Source organism: Pteropus alecto, unplaced genomic scaffold (genome assembly GCF_000325575.1).
Source record: "Pteropus alecto unplaced genomic scaffold, ASM32557v1 scaffold250, whole genome shotgun sequence".
NCBI classification, from domain to species: Eukaryota; Metazoa; Chordata; class Mammalia; order Chiroptera; family Pteropodidae; genus Pteropus; species Pteropus alecto.
The window spans coordinates 430697-439826 of NW_006430732.1; the positions used below are offsets into that span (position 1 = coordinate 430697).

A 9130-nucleotide genomic window follows, 5' to 3' on the forward strand; every position below is an offset into this window, starting at 1 on the left:
ATGCTTAACAAATATATATATATATTGCTTTGTTGCAAAATAACTTCTATGCTGCACTGTTCTTAACACTCAAACTACACAGAAAGACTGCTCCTATAACAGCTCAAATTACTCATTTTGATCTCAAGGGTAAAGTTACAACAATCTTGTTAACATCGATCACATTCAAAGGAACTTGAAACATAACATAGTATTAACTGTGTTTATTTTTTTAATAAAGCTATTGTTGAATGAAGAAGAGTGATTTTTTAAAAAAATCTTCATGAAGAGAATAATCACAGATCAGGTTATATGTACAGAACAGAATAATTCTATTTATATTCTAACTACCAAAAATACTTGACAATTTATAAATGTATCACCTAAAATAGTTACATGTACAAATTTATACAAAGTGACTAGAGAAGGAAATAATTGTGTTTGCCAGTGAATCTTTTGTCATTATAACAGGTTTCTTATCATAAAATCACTTATAATGTCAATAATAAATCTATTGAACTCTGGCATGCAGTTGTCACTCCCCTTAGAAGGTCATATTCTATTCCATTTATCATAATTAGGTTACAAGTTAAGAAAATTCTTACAAACATACAAATTTACACAGCTTTTTAAGTAGGTCAGTTTTTACAGAAACTTTTTTTTAAAAAAAGTAATTTCTTTTCGTTAAAACTATCCCTCTCTTCCACCTCAGGATTAAATGTAATTTTATCTTGCAAATTTTGACATAAAATATTTCTGGACTATTATTATAGCATAATATAAGTTATACCTCTATCCGGAAAATAATTTGACTGTTATATGCTGGAGGTATTAATTGAAATCGAACCATTTTGCCAGCTAAAAATGGCTTTGGAAATATCACATTTAATATAGGTGAATTAGTTACTAGTATATATAAAGGTATAACATTCAACATATATTATAGTGGAAATAATATTGGATTCGGAGTCAAGATCTAAGTTTGAGACATTATGTCACCATTTGTAACTGGTGTGGAATTATGCAAGTAAGTTTACTTTTCTCTCATCTTCACCTTAACCTTATATAAAATATTCTGCTTAATTTAGAAGATTGTTGACAGTTTTAAAGGTGGTGAAATATGTGAAACTTCCTAGCACAGAATCTGACACATCGCAGAAACTCAACTACCTAAAAAATCTGAAATAAACAACGGTCTTATAAAGAATTTGTAGGGGAGGAGTGAAATTTTGTTAACCCTCGAGTTTCTTCTTGTTGGTCTAATAATCAAATAGACATGAGACAGATTATCAAGAAAAAATAATCAAATTTAATACACATGTAGGTATAGGAACCCCACATGCATGAGAGAATCAGAGACCCCATACTCACAAGATGTTCAGAGATCAGAAGGGAACACAAGTACATAAAAAATCTTGAGCTAGAAATGAGGTAATGTGCCTTGGGTGCTTCAAAGTCATTGTAGGATGATAAGAAGAGCAGATCTTTAGTAAATAGAAGTTTGTCCTGCTCTATAGATAGGTCAAGAGAAGTTATCTCTGATATGCTCTTATTGGCTAGACCGCTAATTCAAATTCTTCTACGTAGTTAGTGGATGTGGGTGTGTAGAAGTTTCTCTTGAGCCTGCTGTTAAAGTTACCTTTAGCTTAAAACAATTTGCATACCACAGAGACGCATCTTGGAGTGAGTCGTTCTGGATCCCCACAAACTCAATATATAATTTTAACAATAATAAATCCATAAAGTTTGGACATATTATAGGATAGTTTCAAAATGCTAATATTGAACTAACATCTCACAAAATATTAGGCTGTTTATTTTTAATAAAAATATAACATGTTTCTGCTGTTATAACTTGTAACATATATAAATTATTTTTTTACATTACCATTAAGTAATCTAAATTTGTAAATTCAAGATGTTACAATATTCTAAATCAAAAATAAAGTGCTGTTTAATTTTCTTGCTAAAAGAAGCTATTATATATGAAATTAGGAATTGAATTTGAGAAGTGTTTTATAGCTACTCAAGGGATCACTTCAAATTATACACTTGGAAATGTAAAAAATCATGGAATAGTCATTGATCTTTTTGGGATACTTAGTTATAAATGTTTGGTGTATAAATTATAGATTAAAATAAATGATTTGACTATAATATTTCTTGAAAAAACCGTTATTACAAACAAAACTGTATTGGCATTATAATGAATTTCTCAAAAGAATGATGGTAGACAGCTAGTTTGGTGACTGTATGTGTCTGTGTGTGTCTGTGTGTGTGTTCAGTGTGTATAATAAAAATAAATTTAAAAAAAGAAAAGGAAAGATATATAAACAGAGTTGTATATTAGAAGACAACACAGAAGAGAGTTTGAGAATGAAATGGAATTTTTCAGTAGTTACAGCTCAAAATAATGGGTACAATAAACTTATTTGGTTTTGTTTGTATACTTGTTTGTTGAAAGACTACTTTTGAAATGTTAAATGTATGTGCCTGGTGCTATCAATTAGCAGGAAAAGAATTGTTGTTGTTGTTATTTTTAGTTATTTAGTACCATTGCCTGAAATTGGGATACTGAAATAAACTTAATGAATTGATTAATTAAGGAGTATGCAAATTTAATTATATTCAAGATATATAAAGCCTTCTTCAGAATTATTTTTCATTTTAAATAGAAATTTCAAAGGTAAAAATTGCTTTTTGTATTTTTGCATGATAAAGTGTTGAAAATTATAAAATAAATTTTTAAAATTATTTTTGTCAGCAATATGAAAATACGAAAAATATTTCAGGCATACATAGAATTTTAGAGTGTGTCGTGCTCATTTCGGTAGCATATATACTAGAATTTTAGAGTGTAATTGAGCAACTTCAACCTTATACCATAAATTAAAAATTTTTACTGATTTTACTGAAAAAACTATATATGATTTCAATAATTCTCGAGTTCTCCCTTCCCCCTTCACAATGCTATACAGTTTCTCCACTAAGTCTCTTTTATGATATGCTTTTTGATTCAAAAATATAACTTATTAGCTTTCTGTTCCCTTAATATCAGTCGCCAATAAAATAGTCTTTAAAATGCATGAAAATATTCTCAATATATGTATCAAACTACCTTGAAAACATTCAGCTTATGAAACAAAGAAAAATAAAAAAGAAGCCCCTTGAAGGAGTCAAGCAAGCAAATTTAAGTCTCAATTTCCTTATCTATAAAGTCAAGTGTAACAGTAAGACCTGTATCCTAAGTTTGTTGTGGTAAATAAATGAGTAAACTACATAAAGTTTAATAAATAGTTTATGTGTTAGCTATTTTTAGTAGTATTAGTGTTAGTATTAGAGTTTCTTATAATGCCCATGCTAATGATCTTAATGTCCATAAAATTATTTTTGTTAACTACTACATGCAAAACTCATACGTTGATTACTGATTCTTAGTTAACTTTTGCTGGTAAAAGATAAATTATTCTTTTAGGTTATTTTGGATATTTGGAGGTCAAACGTATACAACTCTGTTCCCTTTGAGTATCTGTCAGGGAATGGGAGAATTCTCCCTTCTTTCCTTCTTTAGTTATTATGGATGGACTAATAAAATTGACACAAGACTAGAATAGCAGGAGAAAAAATAAAACGATTTTAGATATGCAAACAGGAGAATCTCAATATGATACTCAGATCATAAAATTAAGCTCAAAGAAATGGTTGAACTAAGCACTGTTTTTTACTTTTTAGACAAAGAAACAATAAATTTGTGAGAAATTGCCAGGATAAAGAAAGGTAGTGCTCATTAGAAAGGAAGTTAAGTAAGATTTGGGCTTAAGTAGTAAATTAATAAAGTTCAAGGTTTGTTTGCACAGGTTTTTTCAAGTCTGGATTTTGTAATTCTTATAATAAGGTTGTCTCTCAGCCCTCAAGAGCAGGTAGGTCACTTATCACTTTGGAAATCTATAGCCTGCTTTTAGGGGGATAGAGGAGAATCAGAGAGATCTTCCTTCTCCTACTGTTTCTTGAAATTTTAATTTATAACATCAATATTTCATCGTGGGATATCTTGGGACGGCCTGGCCTAGGCCCCAATATTTCTTTCAACTTTAAAGAAATTCCATTCTATTAATGTGATAATTAGAAAATTATAAAGAGATAATTCTATCATGCTCATTTGTCTGTCCCTCTAAATATATATCAGCCTCCTTAATTTGATCCCTTAATTAAATAAACATCAACCTGTTTTGAAAACTTTCTTTCTAGCATTTGGAAACAGACTTATTGAGTCTATTCCACCATATTTTTCTCTTACCCATTGAAGATATTATATCCTCAAAAATTACATTTAGAAACATGAAGTCTTAAGAGAAACTGACTAATTTTACTACAATTTTCAAAAGGTGAAAAGGCAAAATTGAGCCCCTACCTCTTTTTAGGTAATTAGAAAAATAGAAAATAAAGGTAAATATTTGAAAATACTGTTGGCGAGGATATGAGAAAAGCCAGAATTTATATACTCTTTTGATGAGACTATAAATATGTTACGATGACTTTGGATTATAATTTGGCCTTATGATTTATAAATGTATATTGTAAAAATAATCTTGCATGTATGTATAATGAGAGATAGATAGATATATCATCACCTTAACATTGTTTACAATAGAAAAAACTGGACACATGTACTTTAAAATGTAAGTATACTGTCTACGGCCATGCTACCCTAAACCAGCCCGATCTCATCTGATCTCAGAAGCTAAGTAGGGTTGGGCCTGGTTAGTACTTAGATGGGAGACCACCTAGGAAGACCAGGTACTGTAGGCTTAAAAATTTAAAAAAATAAGGGATTGTAAACTGACTAGGTCCTTACAATCTGTGAAATCAACCAAGGGTTGCCTCACCTAAAAAATAAATAAATAAAATAAAATAAAATGTAAGTATACTTATATCATTTAGTAAAATTAAAAAGAAAGATAAAATAAGTTTATATGTATCTGTGTGGATAGTCTGAAAAATGTTCAAAAAGAAAAGGAGTTGCTTGACAACTTATATAAAATATATAATCCACAAATAAGATTTTGTCTTAATTTTTGGTTTTGGTTACCTTTTGGAGGTAAAAGACAAAGTGATATTTTGGATGTGATCATGTTCGATTTTACAGAAATGTATGTGAGACATAAATGTTAAAAATATAAATTTGAAAAATACATACCAACTTTATGGCTATGGTTTTCTTTGGTAATAGAAGGATGGGAGTATCTTGAAGAAGGATAATTAGGCAATTTCAACTGTATCATTAATCTTTTATTTCTTTAAATTCATGATTGATGTTAACATTTTTCTATTAATTATTTTTATTTAATGTTATAAGTGTTTTCTATTATTTTATTTAATTATCTATACCTGTTTAATAGAGAATCAAATAAAAATAGAGCAAAATAAAGATGGAAGAGAATGTAAAGCCCATAATATATAGATGATATATTAAAATCTTAAATGTCGCCAAGACTCTATAACCTGTAAAATAATCTCTGAAATGATCACTATGCTTATTGAGTTGCTAATATATTTTTGATTTTCTTTACAAACTGCTGTAATATTACCAGACAAATAGATTCACTTGACCTCAGGCATTTTCAAAGTGTTGCCTACTCCAATTTCATTTAATAGAAGCTGCTTTTCTTGTCTGTGCATCCTGGACAACAAATTCATGGTTACTAATGTTATTGTGGTTTACTAAGTTCAGATCTTAGTAAATATCTGAAAGTACTTATTAGTACTTTCTCCTAGTAGCTTTTAGAATATGGAATCATCATCATATAGCATATAAGGAAAAATTAGAAAAATGACCTGGCATGGACAGGGTTAAGGAGAAATTTTAGCAGAGAATAATGAGAGAAGTCAGGAGACAAGGTAAAAAAAAACATAATTTTTTTTAATTTACTAAATTGTAGATACCTACACATGTTTATAAATTTATATGCTACACATATGGGCCTAAATAATGTATTCATTGCTAATGTGAGATTCTGATATCTCCTCAGTAGATATTGCTGAAAATTATAAATTGTTTAGAGTAGTGATTGTTCTTCATTCTAAGTGAAATTTAGTTATAGAATAAATTGTGTTCGGTTCTCTTCTAACAAAGCTTAAATATAAGGCTAAAAATATCAAACTATCTCGAATTGACTAAATTACAACTCACAAAAAAAAGCTCAAAAAGATTTATAAGGAAACACCCACAATTTAAAATCCACAATGTCTGGTAGCTAATTCAAATGCACCAAGCATGCAAAGACACAGGAAAATATAAATCAATGTTGAGGAGGAAATAGGTAATTAAATAGACCCAAAAATAAAAGTAATAATATTTTAGTAAATATGACATTAAAATAGTCGTGTTTTATTGACTATTGAAACTATTCCATATGTTTAAGAAGCTAGACACAATATTAAACATGTTAGGGAGAGAGTGGAAAGTTATAAAACAAAACAACTCAGATCAAACTTCTAGAGATGAAAACAAAGCAATCCTGAGAAAAAGAACAAGATTGAAGGTATCATTCTGCCTGACTTCAAATTATACTACAAAGCTATAATAAAACAACATAATGTTGGCAGCAAAACTGACACAGAGACCAATGGAACAGAATTGAGAGTCCAGAAATAAAACCCCGTGTATATGAGCAAATAATTTTCAACAAAGGAGCCAAAAACAGACAATAGAGAAAAGAAAACATCTTCAATAAATGGTGCTGGAAAAATTAGAAAGCCGCATGCAAAAAAAAAAAAAAAAAAAACAGACTGCTCTCTGTCACTGTATACCAAAATTAATTCAAAATAGATCGAAGACCTAAATACAAAACCTGAAACAATAAATTGAATAGAAGAAAACATAGGTACTAAACTCATGGACCTTAGATTTATAAAGAATTCTATGTATTTGAAGTCAAAGACAAGGGAAATAAAAGTAAAATTAAATGAATGGGACTATATCAAACTAAAAGCTGCACAGAAAAAGAAACCATCAGCAAGACAAAGAGGCAACTATCTGAATGGGAGAAAATATTTGCGAACAATGCCCCCTATAAGGGGCTGATATGCAAAATATACAGAAAACTCATGCAATTCAATAATTTAAAAAAAACAAACAATCCAATGAAACAATGAGCAGATGAGTGGTCAGGTGAATCGCTTTGTGGATTGTATAAATGTCTAACTTTTTAAAATTTAAAATAAATGAATGAATGAATGAATGAATAAAAATGGGCAGAGGATCTGAACAGACACTACTACCAAAAAGACATAGAAATGGTCAACAGACATAAGAAAGGATGCTCAACTTCACTGCTATAAGGAAAATGTAAATCGAAACGGTAATGAGATACAATCTCACACCTATTAAAATAATTGTCATCAACAGGACAAATAATAAGTATTAGAGAGGTTGTGGGGGAAAGAAAACTCTCACTGCTGGTGGGAATGTACATTAGTACAACCACTATAGAAAGCAGTATGTAAGTTCCTCAAAAAATTAAGAAAAGAATTGCCATACGACCCAACAATCTCTCTTCTGGTTGTCCACTCCCAAAATTTGAAAACATTTATCTGTAAAGATATATATATGCACTCTGATGCTCACTGCAGTATTATTCACAGTGGTCAAGAAGTGGAAACTACCAAAATGCCCTCGATAAATGATTGGACAAAGATGATGTGGTACATATACAAAATGGAATATTACTCAGCCATAAGAAAAGATGAAATACCGCCATTTGAGACAACATACGTGGACCTCAAGATAATCATGTTAAGTGAAATAAATCAAATAAGAAAGTTGAGAACCACATGATTTTACTTACATGTGGGATATACATCTGAAAGCAACAAATAAACAAGACAAACAAACAGAGATTCATGGACATGGACAACAGTATAGTGTTTACTAGAGGGAAAGGGGGAATGGGCAAGGTAGATAAGCTTAAAGAAGGCAAATATGTGATGGAAGTAGATTTGACTTGGGGTCGTGAACACACAATGTAACATACAGATGACATATTATTGAATTATTCACTTGAAACCTATATAAATTTATTAACCAATGTCACCCCAATAGATTTATTTTAAACACACACACACACACACACGCTTTAAGTATAAACCTTCATTTAAAAGCTTATAAATATGTTATATTATTTTGGGTATGTCTGTGAGGATGTTTCTGAAAGAGATCAGCAGACTTGTAGACTTTATCTGCTCCTCTGGCTCTAAAGCCATTTAAATGAGTAGTGATATCTCATGGTTGTTTTAATTTGCATTTGCCTAGCTACAAATGATGTTGAGGACATTTCAGATGTCTATTGGCCATTTGTATATGTCTTCTCTTCAGAGTCTATTCAAATCTTTTGACTAATATTTTATTGGGTTGCTCGTCTGTTCACTGTTGATTTATAGAAATTTTTATGTCCTGATTAAAGGTTTTATGTCAGATGTATGTACTGCAAATATTTTTTTTACAGATTAGGCTTACATATTTATCTTCTTGATGGTATCTTTTGATAAACAGACATAAAATTTCTATTAAGTCCCACTTATTGTTTTCGTTATTATGAACAGTACTTCTTGTGACCTAACTAGAAAGGCTTTGCATAATAACCCAATGTGAAGATTTTCTTTATATTTTATTCTAGAAAATTTATGGATCTAGCTTTTAAGGTTTTGTCTATGATCCATAGTGTATTCATTTATGTTTAGAAAGTGAAGAGGGGGCATATTTCTCAGGGGTCTTTCCTCTCTCAGTTCTGTTTTTCTTATTCCACCCTGTAGCATATTATCCCATGGACTCTTTGAAAGCCATTGTGAAAGTGTTAAAAGAAGTGCATAAACTTGTTCAGTTGCTGGGGCTCTTTGGGATTCCATTTCACCAAACCAGCTTATACATGGCTTCTAAAGGTCTGGTAAATGACTAAATGGTTTCTACTTATCTCTTCTATAATGAATTCTCCTTCTGTAACTATACAAGGGAGTAAAGTAATCATAAGTCTACTCTCTTTTATGAATGTTTTGTCACTTTCTGCATTCGTTAGTTTAAATTTCTTTATATCCTCAGACCTCTGGTAAATTAAGGAGAAAAAAAAATCTATGCCTTTGTAGCTTATCTGGTTTA

At 30.2% G+C, this 9130-nt stretch overlaps 1 pseudogene; it reads left to right on the plus strand.

The window, feature by feature from the left end:
- Window positions 1-4669: 4669 nt before the first annotated feature.
- LOC112484602 lies at window positions 4670-4788 on the plus strand (annotated as a pseudogene).
- The last annotated feature ends 4342 nt before the right edge of the window (window positions 4789-9130 follow it).